The following is a 27713-nucleotide window of genomic DNA, read 5'->3' as shown; positions in this document are numbered from 1 at the left end:
CACAGATATAATATTTTAGATGAAACATTTGTCTAATACTGCTCTCTGCAAAATATTTGGCCACATATCTGTACGTGTACTCATAAATACACATATCTATATGCATGTCGTGTGTACATATTTATATATATACACACATGTACATATATATGTACATATACATAATTTAAAATTTTGTCAGCATATTAAATTCAAAAATATTCTGAACTTATAAAGGCCCATTATATACATCAGGTTTATCTCTTAAGACAGAATGTAGTGCAAAGGTTTAGAGATTTAAATGTTAACCATTGAGAATAAAATGAGGAGGGTGCGTGTATATGTGTGTGTGTGTGTGTGTGTGTTGCCACAGGTACACATATATTGAAGCTAAGGTGTAATATTCCCAAGAAAGCTATATTTTTTTCAAGAGCATGTTAATCTTCTATTTATGTATCACAAATTGTTTTTCTCCAAGTGTTATAGCTTTCTGTTCAAATGTATTGCACCTTTTACTTGGCTTTGGCGTTCAGAGGCCAACACAGAATTTTGATAAGGTTTAACAGCACCAGTGGTAGCAGCAGCAACAAATACAACACATCTCTTCTGCATAAGTTTTTGTTGACCATTTATTAGCCAACACATGTTATTTGTGAATTTAATATTTTTGGGAGTAAAATGATCGGTGGAATCTCAAAAGAGAAATTGTACAGATATTTCTGATATTCAGGTTTAATTGCTGATTGTATAAATAAATGACCTGGTTTGTGAATTCAGATATTCTGAGCAAACCTGGAGTTAAAAGCAAGAATCAGATTTAATATAATTTGTCAAACAAATAGTAACCGCATGACTATTTTCATATAATCATATGGATTGAACTTGTAATTTATATGGTAAGATTTATTTATTATGATGCTTTCATTGCATATTTTACATGTTAGGAGTATGTACATTCTCCCTCTTGATCTCTCATATTCTCTGTAACATGATAACAATTGCAATAATGCAGGTGAATATTTTCATTTTTTCAATATAAAGCATGTGTTTCTTTTCAAAATTGCTCTGAAAAATATTAGTTATTTCAAGCAGCATGAAAACGACAGAATGTAAGAAAGGCTTACATGACTACAGGTCCCCGAAGACGGGCGAAAATACCTGGAACATCCTGCAGTGGGCTTACCCACCTACAACCACAGAGGGGCCAATTATACAGATAGAAGATGGCTTGACAGAATCAAGAATGAGCTCAGAAGCCCTTGAGAGAGAATCGAGGATTAGATCAATACGGTCCTGGCATAAATGGAAAAAGAAATAATTAATACTGGAGACCAACCAATAAATTCGGCAATCGTTTCAAGGAAATGGTGTGGGACTTTTGCTGTCCTAAAATTTCCTCAGTAATCACATTTAAGGGTTTAGGTTGGTCTGTATTTTTTCCATGAATATATCTTTCTGGCTTAATTTACTATTGGGTATACTAACTAGACACATGGAAAGGAATTAAAATTGATATTAAGACCTTAAATATGTAACAAGTATTTAGCACAGAAAACAAGGGAAAATCACAATGCCAAACCATGGCTGATACCTGTGTGTCAGAAATAAGTGACCAAAAACTTATGAACACAAATTTCATTTGTAGATTATATTACTAATTTCTGAAAATGTACAATTGTAATTCTACATACAAAATTCCTCATAAAATCACACACATATAATAACTAAATCAAATTTTATATTAAAAAACTAGCAGTTTCAGAAAAACCAATTGTTCAGAATTAATATAAAGGTGTCTTAACTTATGGGGACCATTTTATAAATGTTATTAATTGTACATTTATTACATATTTACTAATAAACAGTGACTTGAAAGTCATTTGTGAAATTTTGAAAAAATCTAAATTTTTCAGAGCCTATGAAGCTCTGAGAAGACTTTAGAAAATCTTCCGTCTACATTTTAAGGTTTTCTCTTTCCACGGCCATGCTATTGTTTAGATAATGGTCCACTGAAAAGCGCATGTACTTTCTAAGTATAGCTTGTCAGAACATTCAAAGTTGACTGTTGAATGGCATATTTTGCTCTTTTTTCTTCAAACGATTACTACTTTATAAAATCAGCTTATATATTAATAAAATTATGTTACCAAAATAGTTAAAATAAGTAAAATATCAATATAAAATACTAATTTTGCATGCATACATTATCTAAAAATTTGGAACTAAATTTTGAATTTAGCTGACAATGTTTAATCATGTACTGAGTTCAACCTCACTAAAACAAAAGACAGGTGAGTTTTTAGTTTAATGAGTTTACATTAGTAAGAAGTTGCATGTTATATTTGCATTCTAAGATTGTGCAAAATAATTACCACAGTCTTACAGATTGAAACAACACTCATTTATTATCTCACAATTTCTACAGGTCAGAGTGCAGATGTGATGCAGTTGGAATCTATGTTCAGTGTCCAGCAAGGCTGAAACCAAACTGATTGCTGGACTGCATACTAATCTGAAAAGTTAATTAGGTAAGTATCTGCATGTAAACTCCTTCAGGTTGTCTGCAGAATTCATTTCCTTATGGCTATAGATTCACGGCAGCCTGTTCCTTCACAGCTAGCAACAAAGAAAGAATCTGTTTCTTCATGTCTTTAATGTCTCTTGTAAAGGGATCACATGATTAGGTCAGACCCACTCAGGATAATCTCTCCTTTGATTAATTTAAAGTCAACAGATAGGGGCCTTCATTATATTTGCAAAATTTTTCACTTTTTCCATACAATGTGAATATATTCACAGTTTCCACCCACAATCAGAGAGGGCAGAACCCTTCCAAGTTTCAACTATTCGTCTCAAATTGGCCAAATCAATTCTTCCCTACGTTCCTGCTGACTGTTTTGAGGCTCTCCTGTTCTCAGCTCCTCAGATCCTCTTCCAGTTGATCCTTCCTCTTCCCACAAAGAATCCATACCATGCAGGATTTGGGCTATTGGTGGCCAAATTGCTTCTATTTTAGAGTTCATTAGGACTTACTACCTGGTTCTGTTGTAAATGTTGTTTACTGATTGTTGGTTTTGCTAACTTGTTCCTTTATAATTCTTTATATTGACAGCTTATGTTTTGTTTTTGTTGATCTGCGTTACTAGAGGCTTATCAACTGTAATAATTTTAAAGACACCCTTTGGCTTCATTGGTTATTTCTATTGTTTTCTGTTTCCTAATCCATTTATTTTTGCTTTTGATTATATCCATCCTTGTACTTGCTTTAACTTGCTCATCTTCTTATACTTAAAATGAAAGTTTAACCATCGATTACAAATATTTCTTCTTTTCTAATGTAAATATTAAGACTACGATTGTCCCTTTATAGTCTGTTTTAGCTTTATTACAAAATATTGATTTGTTATGCTTTTCATTATCATAAAGTTTGCAATACTTTCTAATTTCTCTTTTGATTTATTTTTAAGATTATTATTAATGCTCAGATAATTAGGGATTTTCCAGGTATGTTTTTAAATTGATTAATAATTTAATTATGTTATGACTAGAGAATATATTCTGTATTATTTCAATCCTCTTTAAATGTGCTAAATCTTGTTTTATGACATATGGTCTGTCTTTGTGAACTTAAACAGAATGCGTATTCTTGTTTATAGTGTCCTGTTAATGTTGATTATGTCCAATGGCTGATTGTGTATTTAAGTCTTCTACTGATTGTCTAATCGTTTTATCAATTGCATAGTGAGGAGTGTTGGCATCTCTAACTATAATTGTAGATTTATCTATTTTTATCTTCATTTCTGTCCATTTTTACTTGATTAATTTAATATATGCTGTATACATAGCATATCTCAGAAGAGTACAAATCTCTTCTTTAAGAATCGACCTTATTATCTCTCTATATCATGAAATGTCTCTATTGTTAGTAATACTCCATATCCTGATGTCTAATTTGCTACATGTCCCTAGAACTACTTCATTTTTTCTCACAATTAGTGTTTGCATGGTATATTTTGAGAAAGAGCAAAGGAGCTCCTGACAACAAGGAACAAGCTGGATACAGAGAGGTGGGCACTGGTGTTCCTAAGAACTGCCCTGGCCGTCATAGGTGGGCTATGCTGTTCTCTTTATCCAATGTAAAAAGTCTCAGAGACTACTAGCATCAGACAGATTACTGTGGACCACAATGGAACAAGACACAAGCAAGACTTCTCATTAACTGTATAAAAGCACAAAGGTAAACAAGGTCATTAATCAAACAGTAAAAATTATCAAACACCCTTCTCCTAGCTAATAAGAGTGAAAACCGCTTTCTTGCCAATGTAACTTTAGCCTTATGCTGTTTTTTTCCCCTCTAGATAAGAGCCATTAATAGACCTAGTCATAAAAGTATCCCAATTTATTAACATCACTCAAACAAATGCAAATTCCACTTCATTGGATCTGTCTCAAATTCATCTAATACAAGCCAAAATTCTACAATAAACCCCTTGAACACCCCCTTACTGAGATGCCCCTGGATCCTCCATGCTGTACTGTGTTGTTTCTTTCAGCAAGTCAATAAAAGAATTTTATTTATTGAAAGATATGTTTTTTATGACATTAAACTGATGAGAATTAACAATATATTTCTATACTTTTACTTTTAACCTGTGTCCTTATATTTAGTATCTGTCTATTGCAAACAATACATAATTGAGTCTTTTCTTTTTATGCATTCTGATGATTTTTACTTTTAAATTGAAAAGTTTACATTTAATATAAATAATAATGTGTATGAATTTAAGTATATCATAATGCTAATAGTTTTCTGGTTGTCCCAACAGTTTGTTGTCCCTTTTTCTATTCCTGTATATTTGTATTAATTGAATATATTTTAGTACTCCATTTTATTGCCTGTATTTGTTTATCAGCTAATTCTATTTATTTTATTCATTTTCTAAACTTGCTTTAGAATTTTCAGTATGTAGCTTTAAATAACCACTATCACCCTCAAAATACTGTTTTACAATTTACCTATAATATAGAATTGCCTTAGATCAGTATATTTGTTTCCCCTCTTTGTATTCTGTGTTCTATTATTTTCATGCATTTTACTTCTATATATATTATAAAACTCATTTTTTTACATTTAAAATCAATTTGAGTTAAGTAGCAAAAAATGTTATATTTGAATACATTTATCATTTTGTAAAAATTCTTTTTTTGTTGACTTTTTTTAGTTTGGGGAGTACATGTGCAGCTTTCTTACATAGCTGAACTGTGTGTCACTGATTTTTGGTGTAGAAATGATCGTGTCACCCAGGTATTGAGCATAGTATCCAATAGGTGGTTTTTCAATCCTCATTTCCCCTCCTATCCACCCCTCACTAGTAGTCCCCAGTATCTGTCATTCCCATCTTTATGTCCATGTGTACTCAATATGTAGCTCTTACGTACAAGAGAGAACACAAGGTATTTGGTTTTCTGTTCTTGTGTAAATTTGCTTATAATAATGGCCTCCAACTACATCCATGTTGCTACAAAGGACATAAATTGTTCTTTTTTATGGCTGCATAGTATTCCAAGGTGTACATGTACCAAATTTTATTTATCTAGTCCACCTCCGATGGGTATCTAAGTTGAGTCTATGTCTTTACTATTGTGAATAGTGCCGCAATAAACATACGAGTGCATGTGTTTTTTTAAAAAAAAAAAAAAATTTCTGTGATCTGGGTTTACTTCTGTTATCATTTCACTTTATCTTGCAGAGCTTCCTTAGATATTTCTTCTACTTTAGATCTGTTTGGAATAATTTATCTCAGTTTTGTCTGAAAAAAGTATTTACTTTTGCCTTTATGTTTGAAGGCATTTTTTTCTGGATGAAAATTCTAAATTGAACTTTCTTCCCCCAGCACTGTATTAACTCATTTCATTGTCTCCTGGTTTGCATTGTTTCTGATAATAAGAGAAATGGTCCATGCTTCTTATTATTGTTCCTGGTTTATAATATGCCTTTTCCTACTTTGGCTGCTTTTAACATTTTCTCATTACCATTTTTTTTAGTTAAAAATAAACTTTCTATTATAGAAACATTTGAATATATTCAAAAAATAAAGACACCAGTATAATGAACTCCCACTTACCTATCACCCAGTAGTAATAATTACTGCTATCATATATATATTTATTTAAAAATTCCATGTATCAGGGTCATCACAGTATGTAGCTCTAATTTGTAAGAGCATATTTTCAAAACATAACCTCCATGTCATTATTACAGATAAATAACTAACAGTAATTTCTTAATATCACTTAACACTTAGTCCACATTCCATTTTCCCAATTTTATTAGTCAGGGTTCTCTAAAGGGACATAACTAATAGTATATATTAATATGCATATATGAATGGCAGTTTATTGGGAGAATTGACTCACCAAATCACAAGAAGTCCCACAATAGGCCGTCTGCAAGCTGAGGAGAAAGAAAGCCAGTCTGAGAACCAAAACCTCAAAAGCCAGGGAGCTGAAAGTTGATCCTTTAGTCTGTGGATGACCACCCAAGAGCCCTTGGAAAATCAATGGTGTAAGTCCAAGAGTCTAACAGCTGAAGAACTTAGAGTCTGATGTTTGTGGGCAGGAAGCATCCAGCATGGGAGAAAGATGAAGGCCAGAAGACTCAGCAAGTCAGCTCCTTTCACCTTCTTCTGCTTGCTTTTTTCTAGCCAGTAATAGCAGCTGATTAGATGGTGACCACCCAGATTGAGGGTGGGTCTGCCTCTCCCAATCCATTGACTCAAATGTTAATCTCCTTTGGCAACACCCTCACAGACACACCCAGAAACGATACTTTGCCTCCTTCAATCCAATCAAATTGACACTCAAAGTTAACCATCACACCAATTGTCTCAAGAATTTTATATATATATAGTTGGGTTGTTCACCTCAGGACTCAAACAAGGTCCTTATATGGCATCTCATTATTTTGTCTCTTAAATTGGTTTTATGCTATAACAGTATTTTTTGCCTTTATACTTTTATTGCTTTTGGTTTGTTCATTTGTTTGTTTGAGACGGAGTCTCACTCTGTCACCCAGGCTGGAGTGCAGTGCCACAATCTCGGCTCACTGTAAGTTCCACTTCCCGGGTTCATGCCATTCTCCTGCCTCAGCCTCCCGAGTGGCTGGGACAACAGGTGTCCGCCACCAGGCCCGGCTAATTTCTTGTATTTTTTTGTAGAGATGGGCTTTCACCGTGTTAGCCAGGATGGTCTCGCTCTCCTGACCTCATGATCCACCCAGCTCGGTCTCCTAAAGTGCTGGGATTACAGGCATGAGCCACCGCGCCTGGCCCACCTTTATAATTTTAAAATGTCATTGATTTCTTGGGCCATTTGTTACATAGAGTGTCCCAAATTCTTGATTTGGCTGATCACATTCTTAAAGCGATTACCAGTTTACCACACTTTTGGTAAACTGGTAATTACATCAAGGGGATTAATTAGATTTAGGTTAATTCACCCCACACACACCTGATTTTTAGAAAGAGTACTTTATAGGCAGTACTTTTCAACATGCTTAATTGGTAAACTCTCCTTCATCTTCGCATTCTCTTCCACCTACCAATATTCTTCCTCTCGATCCACAGCGGAACATCTCCAGAAAGTTATGATTGCTTTCTTAGTTTCTTCACCTTTCACTGATTTTTCAACTCATTCAGATCTGGCTTCTGTCCCTGTTATTCTCAGAAACAACAAAGACCTCCATACCTTCAAATCAAACAGATATTTATTTTTTCAATTCCTATATTTTTCCAATGAAAACATTTGGTAGCTTAAAATGGGAATTTATTTTTATCTCTCATGGTGCTGTGGAATGACTGGATTCAGCTGCACAGTTCTCATTTGGGGTCTTTCTGTGGGTTGGATTCATCTGAAGGCTTGACATCCAAAATGGCTTCTTCCTTCACATGGCTGATATCCAGGTAGGATTACTGGAACAACTGGGGACTGGCCAGGCAAACATCTCTGTCTCTCTCTCTCTCTCTTTCTCTCTCTCTCTGTTCCCCAACTTCTTCTATATTGCATCTTCCATATCAAATCTTCACACTGTTAGTTTGGGCACCTTCACAGCATGGTAGTTTATGAGCAAACAGACATCTTGCACTATGGCTAGCTCTTGAAATTCTCCCTCTGAGAAAGAATTCAAGAGACAAAGATGGATGTTTCAAGGATTTGTGTGACATCAAAAGTCACATAGTGTCCCCTCTGCTTCAGTCTACTGGTAAAACAAGTCCAGCCCCATTCAATGTGGAAGACACTACACAAAGCTGTGAATTTCAGAAAGCATAGTTCATTGGAGGCTACCTATCACAATATATCTTTAGACATTTGACAGTTATCAGCACCTCAGCAAACTATACATTATTTGAAACACTCTGTCCCCTTGCTCCCATAACAAACCAGTTTTCTTTTTACTTAATATTTTACACTGACATAATATTTGTACATATTTATGGGATACATAGTGAAGTTGCATTATCAACAATGTACAGTGATCAGATCAAGATAATTAGCACATTTATCATCTCAAACATTTACATTGATTTGTGTTGGAAAAATTAAATGTCTTCCTTCTAACTATTTGAAGCTAAAATATATTATTGCTAACTATAGCCATCCTGCAGTGCTATAGAATACTGCCTGTAAGTCATAAGGTAATTACATATCATATTGTTTATGATACGTCTTAGTGGCAGTGGTGATAGCGTAGAGTGTATGTATGTGTGTGTATCCTATTTGGTTAGTTTTATGGAGCTCCTTAAATAGGTGGATAAAGGTTTTACACATAATCTGAACATTTGTCAACACTACTTTTTAAACATTTCCACAAATTCTCTTCTGTAATACCAATAGCAATTATGTTAGATTGTTTGTGCCTTAGGCTAATGAACTCTTTTCATTTTATTTTCCATTCTTGTTGTCTCCATGATTCACTTTAAATAGTTTCTGTTGCTCTGTGATCAATCTCAATTGTCTCTTCTTCCATAGTGTTTAATCTACTATAAAGCCATCAAACCAATTTTTAAAATTCCTTTATTTTAGAAACAGGGGTCATAACATGCAGATTTGTTAAATAGGTATATTGCATCTAAGTAGTTGTCATACTACTCAATAGGTAGTTTTTCAACTTGCATCCCTCTCCCTACCTATTAGTCCACAGTACATGTTACTCCCAAGTGTATGTCCATGTTTGCTCAATGCTAACTCCTACTTACATGTGAGAATACGCAGTATTTGGGTTTCTATTCCTGTGTTAATTTGAAAAGCAATTATTATTTCTAAAATTTCTATTTGGTTGTTTCATATAATTCTCACATCCCTACTGATATTATTTTTAAAAATTCTTGCATTATGTTCATAGTACTTTTTTCTTACATTCTTGACTATAATAGTTATGTTAAAGTATTTTTTCTGCTGATTCCATTGTTTTGTCATTTTTCAATCTGTTTCTGTTGACTCATTTTGTTCCTATATATTGGTAATATTTTTTGGCCTTCTTCACATTTGAAGAAATGTTTATAAATTTTGTGTAGTTAAATCCTGGGAATCATAGAATGTGCAATAGTAAGTGGTTGTGGTGTGGTAAGAAGTCTTCATTATAGAAACTAAAATAAGGAAACTTGTTGAGGCTAGATTATGAATCCTTCAAAGGTTGTTTTTTTTTTTTTTTATTGTTGGGAGTAAAAACTCTGTGACTTTACATCAGTTATTATTATTATTATTATTATTTTTATTTATTTATTTATTTTTTAGACGAAGTCTCACTCTGTCACCCAGGCTGGAGTGCAGTGGCGTGATCTCGACTCACTGCAAGCTCTGCCTCCCGGGTTCAAGTGATTCTCCTGCCTTAGCCTCCCAAGTAGCTGGGACTACAGGAGCATGCCACCATGTCTGGCTAATTTTTCGTATTTTTTAGTAGAGACGGAGTTTTACCATGTTAGCCAGGATGGTCTCCATTCTCCTGACCTTGTGATCCGCACGCCTGGGTCTCCCAAAGTGCTGGGATTACAGGCATGAGCCACTGTGCCCGGCCCCCATCAATTATTCTTTTAGCTAAAGTCAAAGATTTGTGACCGAGTCTGGAGAAAAATCTGGTTTTTGCTCCAGGTTCATGAATGGAACATGAACCTAACAACTTTCATGGTGGTATTATTTCAATAGTCATACATAGCAATATTTAACATACATGCACAGTCCCTCGAAAGAGGGCAAGACTCTACCCCTATGAATACAAAAAAAAAAAAAAAAAATGCTTAAAGACCTTTTGTATTTATTTTATCACTTTGCCTCAAAACTATTTCCCATGGGCATGAATTATTTAGAGTAAACTGATTACTTGGAAATATGACATGGTTATCCATCCAAATTTAATCACTTTCATTACTTCAGATAAATTCCATTTTCCTGTTTCACTAGAAAGGCTCTTGGATGTCAAGATGAGCTAAACCGAAGTCAAGGCTAGGTCTTTGTATTTGACTGTTAGCTCCCCCTTCTTCTGGATGACTAACCTCACATCTAATTTTAATACTCCAAAGTTTCAAATTCCTCGTTTTCCCTTGCAACATAATTTGTGTCTAATTTATGCCATAATATTCTTATCAAAGTACTTTCAAAGGGATAAAAATATAATGCAATATAATGGAGTAACTCATAAAAAATAAAAGTAAATTTTAAATAGATAAAAATTAAATTAAGACTTTTCTTAACAAGCTAAACCTTATAATAAAGTGTTATGTGAGGACAAAAATGAAGAGGAAACTAAAGTCATGGCAGTATTTATGTGAGTGTTTTGTAGCTATATTTATGAGATATCACTGGTACTCAGAGCAGATTTTTAGACCCAAATAGGGTTTAACACCACCTAAATGATGTAGTAAAGCATTGCTCTTGTAAAACTAGAGCATGGAAATAATATATTATTTTCTATCTTCTGTAAAACTTGAAGAAATGTCAGAGCAAGGACATTAAATGTAGCCTTTGGTAAAAGCTAAAGCATTACTAAGTCCCCTCATTAAAACATAAAAATCCAAGCTCTCTTTTCAAGCCAGATGAAAATAAAAACTTGCTAATGTATTTTAGAGGGTTCAGAGTGATCAAAATGCATAAAAGAAACTTTTAAAACACGGGTATTAAAAAGAATAAAGATTTTCATAGATATTTCAAAAGAAGAGAAAACTTGAAAAAAATCCATTAAGTAACACAAAAGATTTGGCTGTGGTCTGTATTATACTAACACCTCAAAACAATTTTCAAAAGGCATTTATCTATGTGATATATATTCTTAATACTATAAATTAATATTTTTGAGTTTTACCTTAGCAAATATAGAATAGCCTTAAGTATAAGAATTTCAAAATTTGAAACAAATGTCTACCTTTCAATAGCAACAGAAGTTGTCCGGTTTATTGCTGCCTCCAAAGGGAATTAATTAGTAAGCTTCCTCCATCACTGTTAGTTTGAAGTCAAGGGAAAGTAGACTTAGACCAGAGTATAGACCTGGAAAAAAGAGTGTTGGAGGCATGAAAGAAACATGGAAGAAATAAAGAATAATCTTCATTGAAACAAACCTCTCTTGTAATTTAAAAGGGATACTAGTAAGTTAAAAACAGGGTCATTTATTTTAGATGTTCTTTAGTGTGGATCAAAGTATGCAAAAGAAGAATTCAACTTTGAAGTTAAGTTTTCTGCTTGAATTCACATACTCATAATGTTTTTCACTTTCAATGTTGTTTTAATAAATTTACCGTTTATACATTAAGTAATACTATGCAAGCACTCTGCTAATTGCTGCAAGCGTATAACAATAGATAAATGTAAGTCTATTTTCTCTAAGAATTCTCAGTCCAGCAAGAGGAATGGGGAAGAGAGATCCAATGACCACTGCAAATAGTTTCTGAAGTTATATACTGTACATTGATGCCACATCGACAGGGATACTGTACTCCTCATAGGTACCATAAGTTTGTATATATATTAAAACAATTTTGGACAGATAACAACAAGTTATTCTCGTGATTGTAGTGGGTTTATTTGCTTTTTTCTTCTTTTTAAATATAGGTATTTGAAGGGCAGCAATTAGCAAGGATATAGAACCACTAGCAGACAACTTTTTTTTTTTCAGATAACTTTCTTAATATGGTCAAAGAGGGTTTATGATGATTAATTAAATGTAGACCTAATTAAGTCTGACCTTATATTTTCATGCTCACAAACTTGATTCAGTAAACAAAATCTCAAGTATTCCTTTAAGGGTCAACTAAAAACGATACCAACATTGATCATTAAAAGCAGTATGGAAGTGCATAGATTTATATGGGCAACAGAAGTAACATGTGAATCAGAGTATTTGTATTTATAGAACCAGCACATTCCCTTCCTGCATCACATTGACAAGTCACAATTAGCAGATGGTTTGATGAGAATTAGAATAAGGGTGGTAACATAGATGAGTAACATATTTATTAGTAACAGGGTTAAGGTAGCCTAATGTGCATGCATATATATGTGTGTGTGTGTGTGTGTGTGTGTGTGTGTGTGTGTGTGTGTGTATATATATATATATATATATATATATATACTCTTGACATTGAGCCCATAATACTCAAAGATTATGACAAATATCTAAATCCACCTTTACAATTAGTGAGGTATCATTAAAGGAGCTGTAACATCTGACGTCTACTAAATTAGTCTCCCTTTCATATTATATGTGTGTATATTAAATATATATTTGGACTTAAAATATATACATATATATAGGGATTGAAATATAGAGGGTTAAAATGTATGTATTTAGATGGTCATTATCACTGTTAGCCTCTCTGGCTCCTCTCTTTCTTCGTTTCCATTTGTCAGCTCTTCTGGCTGACACATATTGCGTTTATATGTGTGAATACTTTTCCACTGGCCTCTGGTCAAACTGCTGGTTTTGTCACACATAAGATATGTGGCTGACATTTAGGTCATTTCATATTGACTTTTAAATTTGTGTCAGAGAACATATGGTCATCAAATTGGGGTGAGAGAAAGTTTATACAAAACTGAAGAATAATCCCAATACATATTCCCTTTATTATTTTTTATTAAAGTGAAATATTATTATGGCTACTAGCAACCTTATTCCTTCTCATGGCAGTTATGACACTTTGAGTTTCTAGTTTATTTAAAATGGGGATTATATAGGAAGAACAATAATGAAATTTTATGGAATAAGTTGTTTCACCACATATGGAAGTCAAGCAATATTTACTAACACAAAGCATAAGAAAGAAAAGCAAAAAAAGTTTTTGTAAAGATTTTGTAAGTCCAAAATATTATATTATATTCCTAGTAGCCCACCTGGCCAATATATAACAAAAGTAGATGGAGAAAGGTTGCTAATGCGGTCATGTCTGAAAATGTTTCTCCTTTAAGATTCCTTGACTTACATTATCACCAATACTGAAATATTGGCCTTTAAAGATCTCATATTAATTGAATATTATATGTCAAAATAGACTGATGGCTATAACAAGTATGAGGAAAAATAAGAGTGGTGTCTCAAAGTAGTTAGTTAGGCAAAAGAAATAATTGCCAAAAAAAATGGAAATACAAAATCAATTAAAAAATTTAAAACCATACTTTCTTGAGGTGATAATTGGATCAATGGGATGTTTGTCACACGTAATTAAACCCTTTTCTCCCATATAAGGTTATTTCCATTATTATTTTATTAAGTCCCTATATAATTACTTATATTAATTATTAGAGGAACAAACAGCAACAGCCACATTGTGGCATGAAATGCAAAATGTGCATGCTGTATTAAAATAGATCATAAGTTTTCAAAGAAATGTTATGCTTATAGTTGTTTGCTTTGACGGAAACATCTGAGACCTCAAAGGGTGTGTATTTTTATTCCAATGGGTATTCCTTAGTAGAAAAAATTCAGAAGCAAGTCTAGATAGCTTCTAAGGTCATATCTAGCTACAAACTTTAGGTTTTTTCGATAAAAATATGCTGGTTTCAAGTGATAGATATGCAAGTAATACCTGTTTGAAAGAGAAAGAGCTCAGGAAAAATATAGAGGAATATTAGTGTGGGCTGCTGCTGGACATGGAAGCTAGGCAGGGGACTCACTGTCATTTCTTCCCTTTGTTCTCAGGCTGCCTCTGTTTGTGTTAGCCTCTAGCAGCTCCAATTCTATATCAGCCTTACTCCTACCTTCTATTTTCCAACCATTCCAACAAAATTCACAGAATTAGATTTTTTTTTTTTTTCTCTTGGCTTAGGTTTCTTATCCATCCTTGAATGTATTACAGTGGCCAGGGGAAAGAACCACATAATTTGCTGAGGTGTGGGTTATGTGCCCATGTCTAGGCTGAGAGTGGCAATAAGTATGTACCTCTACAAAGGAAAATTCAGGTTCTATATCCATCCTTCCCCTGGCTATTAGTTGATCCTATAGGGAAGATTTATGAATGAATGATCAATCTGCTTCCCTGCTCTTCAGTATTCTTATTTCGATCATATTTTAGGTTAGAGTTCATTTTCTTTCAACAATGATGGTCATGCACATTAAAATATTGCCATTTCTGCTTGTCCAATGTACCATTATCTGGTGGACAAGAATTCTCCCGATGAGAAAAGAACTATATGTACATGATAAGATATTTCTGTCACTACCAGTGGCCTTCCAGAGTAACTCATCTTAGCACAAATATTCCTTTCAAAGCTTTACAATATGGAACTGGTGCTTCAAACCCGGTACCATCATGAATATTGATCTTAGAGTATGTATTCAGAAAAATCAAGAGAATAAGGCCCTAATGCAACGCTGTCCAGTGGAAACTTTTGTGATAATGAAAATTGTGTCTAATCTGTCCTGTCCCATATAGTAGCTACTGGTCATGTGTGGCTATTAAGCACTTGAAATATAGCTAGTGTGATTGAGGAACTAAATTTTTTATTTAATTTCATTTTAATTAATTTAAATTTAAATAGCCCCATGTGGCTGATGGTTACATATTGAACAACACAACTCCAGTCAATAAGGAACATGAGGACGTCTCTACTGCTCACTGTTATACTCCCATGTGGCGCCATTTCTGGAGCATAGCAGCACCTAATATTTGTTGTTATTGTATACAAATATCTTTTGTTCACATCTAGGTTAGACGTGGGTTATCTTTGAAAAGATATTTGTATAAAGTATATAATATATGTGTAAATAAATGTACAAATGTACAATACAGGTTAGATAAACAAACATAAACACCCTATAAAAATACAGGGTGTTTCTTAGACGCCCAGAATGTTGTGATAGACAATAAAAAATATCAGTCTATTATAATCTATGGGTTGAGTACTCTCAATTTAACAAAATATTCACCTCGTAGAATACAATATGTACACCACCACCACCTTTAATAAGATCAATATTGATCCTTCAAATTTGACAATGAAGAAATAATATTTATGTAGAGATAGATGTTTACACTTGTAGCTCCAGTTCTTTTCCTCTGATAGACTATTTCTGACTCACAATTATCACATACTTTATCTGCTAATGCATTAGCAAGGTGATAAACATGCTGTATTTTCCATTATTTTTCACTCTAGTGACCTCTCACAATTGAAATTTAACACCAGAGTAGTTTTGGGGAGATGGCTCTTTCCTCTTTATTACACTGTCCTCTAATTGAATGGAGGATTGTTCTTTGACTACCCACTCTCAGAAAGGACTGAGGCATTGAAACAAGAGTATATAAACCTTGGAGTATCAAAACCAAAATAAAGGAAGCAAACAAACAAACAAACCAAATCTGCTACCAAGAGCTGCCAATGATTAGATAATTGGTTTCACAAAGTGAGGTAGTTTGAACAGGGACTAAGAAAAAAAATGAATTGGAGAGTGCTTGGGTTTACATTTCATTTGAATGTTCAAATGGGACTTAAGTATGAGACCTTTAGTAATTTCTTAACCTCTCTATGCTTCAGTTTCTCCATCTGTAAAATGGGACTAATAAGTATCCACCACATAGTAGTGCAAGAATTAAATTTACTGCATAGGATTAATTTAGAATAGTACCTGGTGTTAGTAAGTGTTTAATAAAGAGTAACTATTATAATTATTATTAATGTTTTCAACATGATCAGAATATGGTCTCTATAGAGATATTTCTCTGGCTAGTTTCTGGCATTTCTCCATGGAATGGAAATTATCTGTTATTTCTAACCCTAGATTATATCCAAGCACAACTGGATCCCTCTAAAGTCCAGAGTACAGACGATGAGGTCTGTTTTCCAAATTCCAGAATTCCTATCTGTTCATCCCTCCTAAGATTAACATTGATAATAATAGCAGCCTTTTAAGAGTGATTATTTTCCACTTTCTAAGATGCAGCATCACCCCATGACTTCCATTAAACAACCATATGAGAATATTCAAGTCACCTTCCAAAATTATAAACACAAAATCTATCTCCAAATATTTTTTACAAGGGTTGCAAAGTTTACAAAGCAGCCACATATTCAATGCTCCTTTGACTTGATCTTTACAATAGCCCATGAGATAAGTATCAGCATATATGTTTCACAAATAATACCGAAAATCAAAACCCCAAGAGATAGAGAAAGACTTATAATCTAGGGTTAGAAATTCTGATCATGTTGAAAACATTAATAATAATGAGGTCTTCTGTTCTGGAGCCTAGGTCTTACGCATCCAAATGCAGAGGTGTTTTTTGCTTTTTTTTTTTTTTTTTTTTTTTTTTTTTTTTTGTCTTTCTAAACTTTAGACATTCTCATCATAAGATGTAAGTGCTCACAGTTACTTTGTGGGGAAAACAAGAAATGAGTGGGGTGATGCTATAATTTACCCGGATACAAGGTCACTCACAAAATATGAAACACTTTCTATATTGCTATGAGTTGTTTTGCAGAACCTTAAAAATCCGTGCAAAACTCTATGAACTTTTCAGGAATAAAAACATCAAGGTGCTCACTGTTCCATTGGGAAACATACAGTTTTAACTTCAGTCTACTTTAAATGAAAATAGTGAAAAGAAATAAAAAAGATCATTAATTCCATTTTTTTTTTCTCTAATGTCTTGTTTGTGTTACATAGCTAGTGCCCAAAAACGTATGTTGTTCCTATTGGAACTCAGACGTTTGTAAACTTATTTCCATATCAACTATTGCTGTCTCATTGGGAATAATTAACTTTCACCACTTCACTTTTATATTATTTTCTCACAGTTTCTTCTTCAATCTCAAATTCTTTAATTAGGGATTTTACTTAAAAGAGAATGATAAAAGGAACAAAGAGATTTGATGTCTAAGCAAAGTACCTAACTAAAAAATATTCAAGTGAATTCTGTGTTTGTTATCTCAAAATAAAACTTCAAAGTAAATGATGGGAGATGTTTGGGCTCCTAACTTTCAAATATAAAAGCAAAATCAACAGAAAAAAGAAATGGTGAAAAGCCATGTAGATGCATAGTTATTTATAATTGCACGTGTTATTGCCTACTGGATTCTTTCTAGCTTTTCATTTATTTTCTTTCTGGCTTTTTTTGGAGGGTAGAGGGAGACTATCAGTCCTTAAGAGTGGGACATTATGAATAATTTCAGTACATCGCTTAAATATATTACATAAAAAGGTTTTCTTAATCAAAGGATATGATTTTGTGATACAATTTCTGACCCACAGTACAGGATCTGGCTCTTAATGCTTAAAGATATCTGGTTACCATGACTATAATTACCATAATTTTACACCTATTAATTTTTTCTGTAGAGTTAATTTCCATAACTTATGACTTGAAACAAAAACATCAGCCTTGTTCCATAGTTTCCAAGAGCAGAATTATTATAAACTTCATAAATGCCAAATGTTATTATTATTTTTTTCTTTTTTGCTCTCTCTGAATCCTCCAAACTGGTTTCCTCTTGTTAAAATTCAAATAGCTGTGAAATGGCCAGGTGATTTCAAGATGAAAGTAAATGTGAAGTGACCTTCATCCATGCTGAACAAATAGAATATTATAAACATACTTACCAGTTGAAATTACACAAAGCAAATTAAGAAATACCTAGGGCTATAATTTACTACAAAAATGTTTTTAAAATTTCTGACAGTTTCATTTAACTGACTAATTAAATTTGCTTGTAGGCATCTTAGAGATGGAGCCTAATAGCTGCACTATCAGTTGGGAAGAAAATGAAAATTACTTTTTTTGTGAGAAATATGTTTGTAATGGCCCAGGTCTCCTACTAAATATTTGACAAATATCTGTAAGTCGTTATGTCTAGTTGTATTAGATGATAATGCCAATTCTATTAAAAGGTGATTAAAAGAAAATCTCAGGAGTCTGCATTTCCTGGATGCCAAACAGAGATTGTTGGGAGGACTTAGAAGTCAGTTTCCTAGTACAAGGTCTCATGTTGAGAAGGCTAATGGATCTTTGGATTTTTGGATTTGTCTCTAATGAAGCCAAAAATAGCAATTCTTTTCTAAGACATGTTGTAAGGCTGCAAGGAAAAACATTCAAATAAAGTTTTGCAAACAGTGTCTTCAGGTGAATCTTAAAATATCCTACAATCTTTTGTAATTATACCCCAAAATTGTGGATAATGGTCAAAACACTGATTTTCTCTTTTTATTCTCTTTAGAAACAATCCAGAATCTTGGCATGCAAAATATAAAACACCTGACAGTGTTTAATAATTATCTCCTTTCATTATGTGTAATTGTGTTATTCATTTCATGAAAATGACATTTAAAAGAAAAATGTGAAAGCTATAATTATATAATTATTTTGCCAAGTACCAATGCTCATATGTTACGTAAAAACCAGACTAGCTCAGAGTTTAAAATTTCAGTGAATATATGCAAAATTATCCACATTGATTTTAGTTCCTCTTAGCTCCCATTAACCTGTAATCTCTTTGAAGCCATGAAGTGGTATTTGCTCATCATGGAATGCCCTTGAGCCCCTAGTATAGGATTTGACACATAGTAGTCATTCAATATGCATTTGGTGACTTGAGTTGATGGAAATGATTAAAATGAAATGAAATTAACAGGGTATGAAAATCAGCGAAGAGGCAATTTGAGAAGTTAAATCCTCTGTGGTCTTTACTATTCTAATAATTTTAGGTTTTCTCCATGATTAAAAAGAAATCAGTGCTCAAATCTGTAGCAAATATGAGAATATATTTCTCCTATAGCAAAATTTACACTATTATTGGTGTTAATAACCAAAGAAAACTGGGAGATTCTACACTTATGATTTATTTTGCTGCAGAGGAAATTTAAATTTATATGATACTTAGCCAGTCCTACCATCCCAATTTTATTTGTTACAAGCAGCTAGGAATAAAACCTTGACTTCAGACTGTAGTGTAACTGTAGTCTACACGAGACAGGCAGGCAGGCAAGCCCTGAAACTAGGGCACAGCCCAGGATGGTGCTCAGGACAAAATTCAAGAGCAAGCCGGTGCTGTTAGACAATAATCTTTAATTTAATGGAATCTGCTCGTTACAGAGCAGGGTTACTTGCTAGGCAATGCACCCAGAAGCAGAAGTTGTGGGCTGTGGGCTAGCTGTATTTATACTCATCTTTAATGCAAATTAAGAGGAGGTTTTGCAGAAATCTCTAGAAAAGGGGCAGTAACTCCTAGGTCCTTACCATAGAAAGGGGCAGTAACTCCGGGTCATTGCCATGACATTTGTAAACTGTCGCAGAGCTGGTCAGAGCTTATTATTAGCATAATAAGCAATGAGGGCAACTAAAAGGTTGTTTTCTATGTCATCTGCTGGTTCCAACTGGTTTTTTCATTTCATCCTGTCCAACTGGGAAATAAGTCCTGACGATCTCTTACTTCACACACTCCAAATTACACATTACATAGATATTTTAGATGGGTCATTTTTGCCATATTTCCATGGTTACTATTCACCAGCTAAAGACTACCAGAAACATATCTATAGTTACACAGAGTTGGGTTTATTTAGCTTACTGCAATAAGAGTATGTACCAGAGTAACCATGGGAAGTCTCAGTGAAGGGGAATTTGGAAGGTGTGTCTTACAGAATTTGTGTTCGTTCTGGGGGATTTTAAGGCAAGCTTGCAGTGAGCCGAGATCACACTACTGCACTCCAGCCTGGGCGACAGAGGGAGACTCCGTCTCAAACAAAAACAACAACAACAACAAAAAAAATCCTACGCACACTGGCCTTAATTTTAGGCATTGTGAAATTTTCCAAAATCAGTGGAACACTTCTATGATACCTAGTAGCAAACTATTTAGAACATTTTCTAGCTTAGAGAGTGGTATTGACTTGACATTTTGCTTTATATTTTTTGCCATTCCATTAAACTAGAATAAAAATAAGGGGTTAACAGTCTCTGATCCCTCTGATCTACGAGTCTATTTTACTAGCAGAAAAGTTCAAGAATGGTCCAAGGAAACTTAAAGTAGAAGCATCGCATATCATGTTACTCCCAGATAATCAGTACTATAGCACAATAAATTGGGATGTTAAAGACCCAGATGAAGCAGACATTTAATTGGGAGGGCATCTTGCAAAGTAGTTACCAGTCTTAGTCAAGTATCTTTATATGGCTCATTTCCCCTCTGAAGAGGAATATGGGTCTACTATTTTAAAAGATATAGAGTAAAGGCCTCAAACACGCACAACAGCAGCAAATAAAGGGGTAGATATTGTCCACGTGCATGGAATTAACAACTTGAGAGAAAAATAGAGGCAGGAGAGTTTGCTTAGCGGCAGAAGAATCTTGCTGCAATATCTGGTTTTATCAACATAAAATTTTTAAGGAAGCCTCGGCCTAAAAATTATGAGTAGCTCTATAAACCATGATTCATTTTGGTTGTGAGTTATGGAAGTTTAAACTAAAAGAAGAGAAACGAGGGGGGGAAGAGAATGAAGGAATGAATTGATTCATGTTACTAGGATACTGGAGATTGACCTTTAAGCACAGTTGAGTCTAGGGTCCTAAGTAATATTCAATGTCAGATTCTTCCTATATATTAGTTTCTTTTCCTTTTTTGTCTGGTTCTGCTTTACTCTGTATTGGTTTTAGCTTCAGGTAGGTTCATTACTCACAAAAATCCAGATCCTCCCCTGCAGCCCAAGAGCTTCTTCCTTTTAATTCAGTAACAGAGTAGATACTCTTGGTGCCCTGTCAACATCCCCTTGGCGCTAATTGTTCCCATCCATGCCAGTGGCTTCTCATAACAATAATCTGCAGTCTCCCTGCTTGGGGACTTTCTGCGGGTGCAAGAGAGAGGGCACGCTGAAAGTCTGGAGGAGTGAACGACCCCTGGAACAGCCCTCAACTTTAAGGGTTGTTCTTCATCGTCGTCCAGAAGTTCTCAATGAGGATGAACCCCAGAGCACTAACCTCCTTTCCTTGCCTGACTTCCCTGTTCCCCTGCCAATGTGCTTTTGGATCACCTCTCAAATTAACTACTTTCCCTCAAGTTTTTGTCTCAAGGTCTGCTCTTGTAGGACTCCAATCTAACATACGGAGTCCCAAAAGAAAGATTTTTTTCCTTCTAGATATTAGAAAAATATACTAAGTCTAGGGTACTCTGAGGACCAACTCCAAGTCACATGCATTCCTTTTTGCTAAGCAAAGAACCAATATGCATATTTCTTACATAAAGTAATATTTGTATATTATAATACATGTAGAGCAGGCAAAATGTAGTTTTACAAGAGTTGGGATATCTCATGAATTAAAAACCATTGTATGAGGCAAAGAATAAGAAACATCTACTTCTGGCTTCCAATAGTTATCAGCCAAATTACTATGAGCTAACCAAACCCTCCACAATCGTTCAGAATAGCATTCTAAGTCTGAATAATCTACTATCAATTGTAACCTATTTTAAGCTATTAGTTTTTGTGCCTGTATCCTGATATTTAATTAAGTCCCCTTTGGAAATTACCTTAAAAAATAGAAAACAGTATATAATATAGGTTATAGACTATAGAAAATAAACTTTTCTGTTATGATTGATTATAAGACAAAAAATGTGCTAGACCCTGATGAAAATAAGAAACAATGAACAAAATATGGTAAGTTGGGTGTATGAATTCTAGTGAATTTGAGAATAAGCTGTATTTAACAAAGTATTTTACACAGGCACAGCTCATTTTATTGCACTTCAATTCATTACACTTCGTGGATATTGTATTTTGTACAAATTGAAGGTTTTTAGCAACCTTGCATTGGATAAGACTATTGGTGCCATTTTCTAATAACATACTCACCTCGTGTCTCTGTATCGAATTTTAGTAATTCTCTTAATATTTCAAACTTTTTAAATTTCTATAATATTGGTTATGGTGATCTGTTTTCAGTGATCTTTAATATTACTATTGTAATTTGTTGGTTGAGGGTGTTCCATGAATTGTGTCCATGCCCATATAAGATGGCAAACTTAGTTGATAAGTGTTGTTTGTTCTGACTGGTCAACCAGCTGGCCATTTCCCATCTCTCTCCTTGTCCTCGGCCCTTTCTAGTCTCTGAGGCACAACAATATTAAAATTAGGCCAATTAATAACCCAACAGTGACCTCTTAGTATTCAAGTGAAAAGAAGAGTCACATGTCTCTTCCTTTAACTCAGAAAGTCAAAATAATTAGTGAGGTAGGGATGAAGAAAGCTGAGATAAACTGAAAGCTAGGCCGCTTGTTTTTTGAGCCAGAAAACAAGTTGTGAATGTAAAGGAAAAGCTTTTGAAGAAAATTAAAAGTGCCACTCCAGGGAACACACAAGTGATAAGAAAGCAAAACAATCTTATTGTTGATTTGGAGAAAGTTTCAGTGGTATGGATATATGATCAAACCAGCCACGACATTTCCTTAAGCTAAGGTCTAATCCAGAGTAAGGCCCTAACTGTCTTCAATTCTATGAAGGCTGAGAGATGAAGAAGCTGGAGAAAAATAAAATTTGAAGCTAGCAGAGGTTAGTTCATGAGGTTTAAGGAAAGAAGTTATTTCCATAACATAAAAGTACAAGGTGAAGCAGCAGGTGTTTACGGATAGGCTGCATCAAGTTATTCCAAAGATCTAGCTGAGATTATTCATGAGGGTGGCTATACTACAGAAAAGATTTTCAATGTAGATAAAATGGCTTTCTATTAGAAGAAGATGCCATCTAAGACTTTCACAGTTAGAGAAAAGTTAATGCCTGGCTTCAAAGTTTCAAGGAATAGATTGACTCTCTGTTAGGGGGTAATGAAGCGGTGATTTTAAGTTGAAGTCAATGTAATTCAACATTCTGAAAATTCTAAAGCCCTTAGAATTATGTTAAACCTACTCTGCCAAGCTCTATACCTGGAAGAACAAGACTTAGAGAACAGCACATATATTTACAGTTTGGTTTACTGAGTATTTTAAGCCCACTGTTGAGACTTACTGCATTGAGAAAGATATGCCTTTCAAAATATTACTGTTCATTGACAATGTACCTGGTCACCAAATAGCTCTGATGGAGATGTACAAAGAGATTAATGTTTTTTTCTTGTTTGCTAACAAAGCACTCATTCTGTATCCTATGGATTAAGAAGTAATTTTGACATTCAAGTCTTATTATTTAAGAAAGACATTTCATAACGCTATCGTTGCCATAGATAAAAATTCCACTGATGGACCTGGGCAAAGTAAATTGAAAAACCATTTGGAAAGGATTCACCATTAGACGCCATTAAGAGCATTTGTGATTTATGGGAAGAGGTGAAAATATCAACTTTAATAGGAGTTTGAAGACATTCCAAACCTATTGATGACTTCGAGACATTCAAAACTTCAGTGGAGGAAGAAACTGCAGATTACAGTGGTGGAAATAACCAACAAAATAGAATTAGAGGTGGAGCCTGAAGATGTCACGGAGTTGCTGCAATCTCATAATAAAACTTGGACAGAAGAGAAGTTACTTCTTACGGATGAACAAAGAAGGTGGTTTCTTGGATGGAATCTACTCCTGGTGAAGATGCTGTGAACACTGTTGAAATTATTATATAAACTTAGTTGATAAAGCAGTGGCAGAGTTTGAGAGGATAGACTCCAATTTTGAAAGAGGTTCCACTACAGAACAAATGCTATCAAACAGCTTGGCATAGTAAAAATAAATATTTTCTGAAAGGAAGAGTCAATTGATGCAGGAAACTTCATTATTCTCTTAAGAAAATTTCACAGCCACCCAGCCTTCAGCAATCACCACCCTGATCAGTCGGCAGCCGTCAACATTGTGGACAGGACCTTCCATGAGCAAAAACATGATGACTCTCTGCAATCTTAGGTAACCAATAGCATTTTTTTGGCCATAATGTATTTTTAATTAAGATATGCACCTTGATATCTAGACAATGCTTTTCATACTTAATAGACTATAGTATAGTGTAAACATAACTTTTATATATATACTGTGAAATCAAAAATTGGTTTGAATCCCTTTGTTGCTGTATTTGCTTTATTGCAGTGGTCTGGAACTGAACCTGCAATATCTCTGACATATGCCTGTATCAGCTCCAGTGTAAAACTCTGTAAATATCTATGCAAATTGTGGCCTTTAATAAAAACATAGGAGGATGCTTTTCCTTTTATTTTATTTTCATTTTTTTTTTTTTTTTTTTAGTCAAATCTCCACTATAACCCTAAATTCTTTCAAAGAGGCCTTGACTCTAGTGAAAGCCTTCTTAACCCTGGATTAGACCCATCCATAGGGTTTATTCTGGAGTCAGATGCAGGAGTGGTAAGGCACATTCATCATGATCATTTCTATGTTGAAGAATTTACTTGCTGACTGGAGGGGATAAAGAGTGAGGTAACTTTTCTAAGTCATATACATATCGGAAAAAAATAAGCTACACAATATGAAAATTAACCCTAGGGACAGAAAATGTCCATAAGTGAGCAATTAGCATTATGATCCTAAGTAGAAAATTCATTATTAATCATATCAATTCATTTGCTAGATACTGAAGCAGTGAGAAGTCAGGGATCACTAGATATCACGGCGGGAGCTAAGTAAATTCAAGCTCACCTCTGAAAGTGTGGAAACAATTTTGTTACAGAGTTCATGGGAAGATACAAGCAAAGCAATTCATACTCAGTTAGATAAAGAATTGACTGTCCTAACACTAATTGTGCTAACTACAAAGGGTCTCTCCAACTCACCAAGGTAGACAGATGAAGTTCTGCGTAATAACATGTGCATGTGCCTCACATCTACTATGGCGTGGCTTCACAGGTACAGACTACTGAACAGGGTACATATTAAGCAGAGTTAAAGAGGTATCATTACATTACTTATAATACAAAACAAACAGTATAAACAAAAACTGCTCAGCATTAGGAGGAAAAGTATATTTCATTTGGTTATCACAGAATAGGCAGCATCCCTCTGACTGAAGTTCAAAATAATTAAAAGGGGAAGTGCAAAATAATCTTAGGATAGTGAAAGAAAATGGAAATTATACAAAAGATAGCATATTGAATTTATATGTCCTTCTTTACCTTTTCTTGATTCATAGTAACATTTTCATGGCCCTACACATATTTGCTGTTTCAATTTTGCAACATTTCATGTGTTAACTGTCATTTAGGGATGAGAGAACCTGTTGACATTCAGCTTGACGGGTTTTGGCAATAAAGACATCAAAATCTGGGAATGTTAGATACTTGAAAAAAGACTGACAGTGTTTTCTTACTGAATTAAAACAAAACAAAATAAAACAAATATTTTTAATACATGAATGATAAATGATTATTCTCCCACAGGCCTGCAGGAGGATTAGGTAAGATCCCAGGACAGATGTGATCAAAATGCAGTCTTGAGGAATGTCAAATGGTTTGCTGATTTTACAAATGTGCACTTGGTAATTGCTTGAGTGGACATAAAGTCTACTGCAAAATATGAGAGGAACAGGTCAAAGGATGAGAAAAAGAATCATAGAGAATGTCAGCAGTGTATAAAGTACACTCACCTTCACTCCTCTAAAAAGCTGAGAAAAGCACAGCTATCATACCCTGTAAGGAGGATGGAAAGGTGCCCTGGAAAGAAAACACCCAGGGCGTGACATTGGACAAGTAGTATTACTTGGCTGATCCTCATCTCTGAAATCAGAGTTGGATAAGGAAGTCTTTGAAGCTCCTTTCAACCCTAATATTCTTTTACAGCGTGACCTTCCATAAACAGAATTCCTATTTTTCATATGCTACAGGGAAATTAAAAGAAAATGAATATAGTTTATAGAGCTATTCAGTCAAATGAATCATCTGCTCAAATTCATTTTGGAAAAATGTATGTAACATTTAGAAAGTCAACAAATCATCTGAAGACATAATAGTACCTCAGCTCTTCTTTAGGGTAGTTTTAAAGAGGAACAAATGTGGATGTGATCAAACATGACATCACTCTGCTATGGAATGCCTCCTAACCTCCCCTCCAACAATGCTGAACTTCAGAGGCACCTAGAGAGGGAGAAGGCACTGTATTCCTGGTGTTAGAGGTGGTAGGAAAACCGAGACATATAATGCCAGGGTTTTGTTTAAGCTTTGGCATGGATTTGAAATGTGGTCTAAAGTAATTTAATAATCTCTTTATTTTAATTATTTTTCACAAGCGAAGTTTGCTTCATATCTGCTCCTGTCTTTCACAGACATATGTCAAGGAAATTGTGAAGACAATCTGTGGAAGGCCTTGAGCTGCTCCAAAGAAGTGGCATACAAGCATAGTGCTGTTTTTAATTACCATTATAGTGCTATTTATTCTTACTGGGTGACTCCATTTGACTTATAAACTTGGCATTACAGCAGTAAAAACAAATGTACTTTTTCCTTGGTAAAGCATTTCATGTCTTCTTAGGAAGGTAAGATTGCCTACTGAGCATTTTAGAAGGTGCATTTTCATGTAATTTATCAGTTATTTCAGCTGAAGGAGTTGTTTAAATTTGTTTTCTGATTTTCTTTATTTCTGATATTTGAACCTCATTTCAATTAAATCTTATTAATCAGCACCATGCATTATTCTTATCTGTAGGTTTCAAACAAAACAATAAAGGGGTAAAAGAAAAAATGATGGTCAGTAAAAGATTGTGTATCATATTCAAATGTCAACTGTTGTTAATACATTGTCAGTTAATAAACATTAAATGATGCTAAGATTATTTATTATTCACAATTAAATCATGCTACTAAATTTTTCAATTAACAGAACATTTTGAGGAAAAAAAACTATTAACATTTTATTTTATACCCAAAGGATCTGTTTGAAGCTTAAATTTTGTGGCTGTATTTATGAAGTCAGTTGGCAATAACAAGAATAGTAGTTTCTTATTTGCCAGGAACTCTTTTAAAAGAGGACCTTCCTATTATTATTTTTCAGGCAGTTGTGTTAACTAACTTAATCTTCATAAAAATTAGTGATTCAAGTATTATTGTTATTTCATTTAAAATTTTAGAAAACTAAGTCACAGAAAAGTTGAGGTGTAACTAGTTTGAGCCTAACATCTAGTTAAGGTACAACTGGGATTTGAATGCCAGCAGTCTGGTTCCAGAGTCCACACATTGATCATAACTTTATAAAGGTTCCTATCCTAAGGGAAGAAGAAATTTTCCACTGATATTCTGGGGACTCTGTTATTGTAGATATATAGAGTTTTATCACCATTGTCATC

The sequence above is a fragment of the Piliocolobus tephrosceles genome, chromosome 14 (assembly GCF_002776525.5).
Source record: "Piliocolobus tephrosceles isolate RC106 chromosome 14, ASM277652v3, whole genome shotgun sequence".
NCBI lineage: Eukaryota > Metazoa > Chordata > Mammalia > Primates > Cercopithecidae > Piliocolobus > Piliocolobus tephrosceles.
This window is presented reverse-complemented; position numbering follows the sequence as displayed.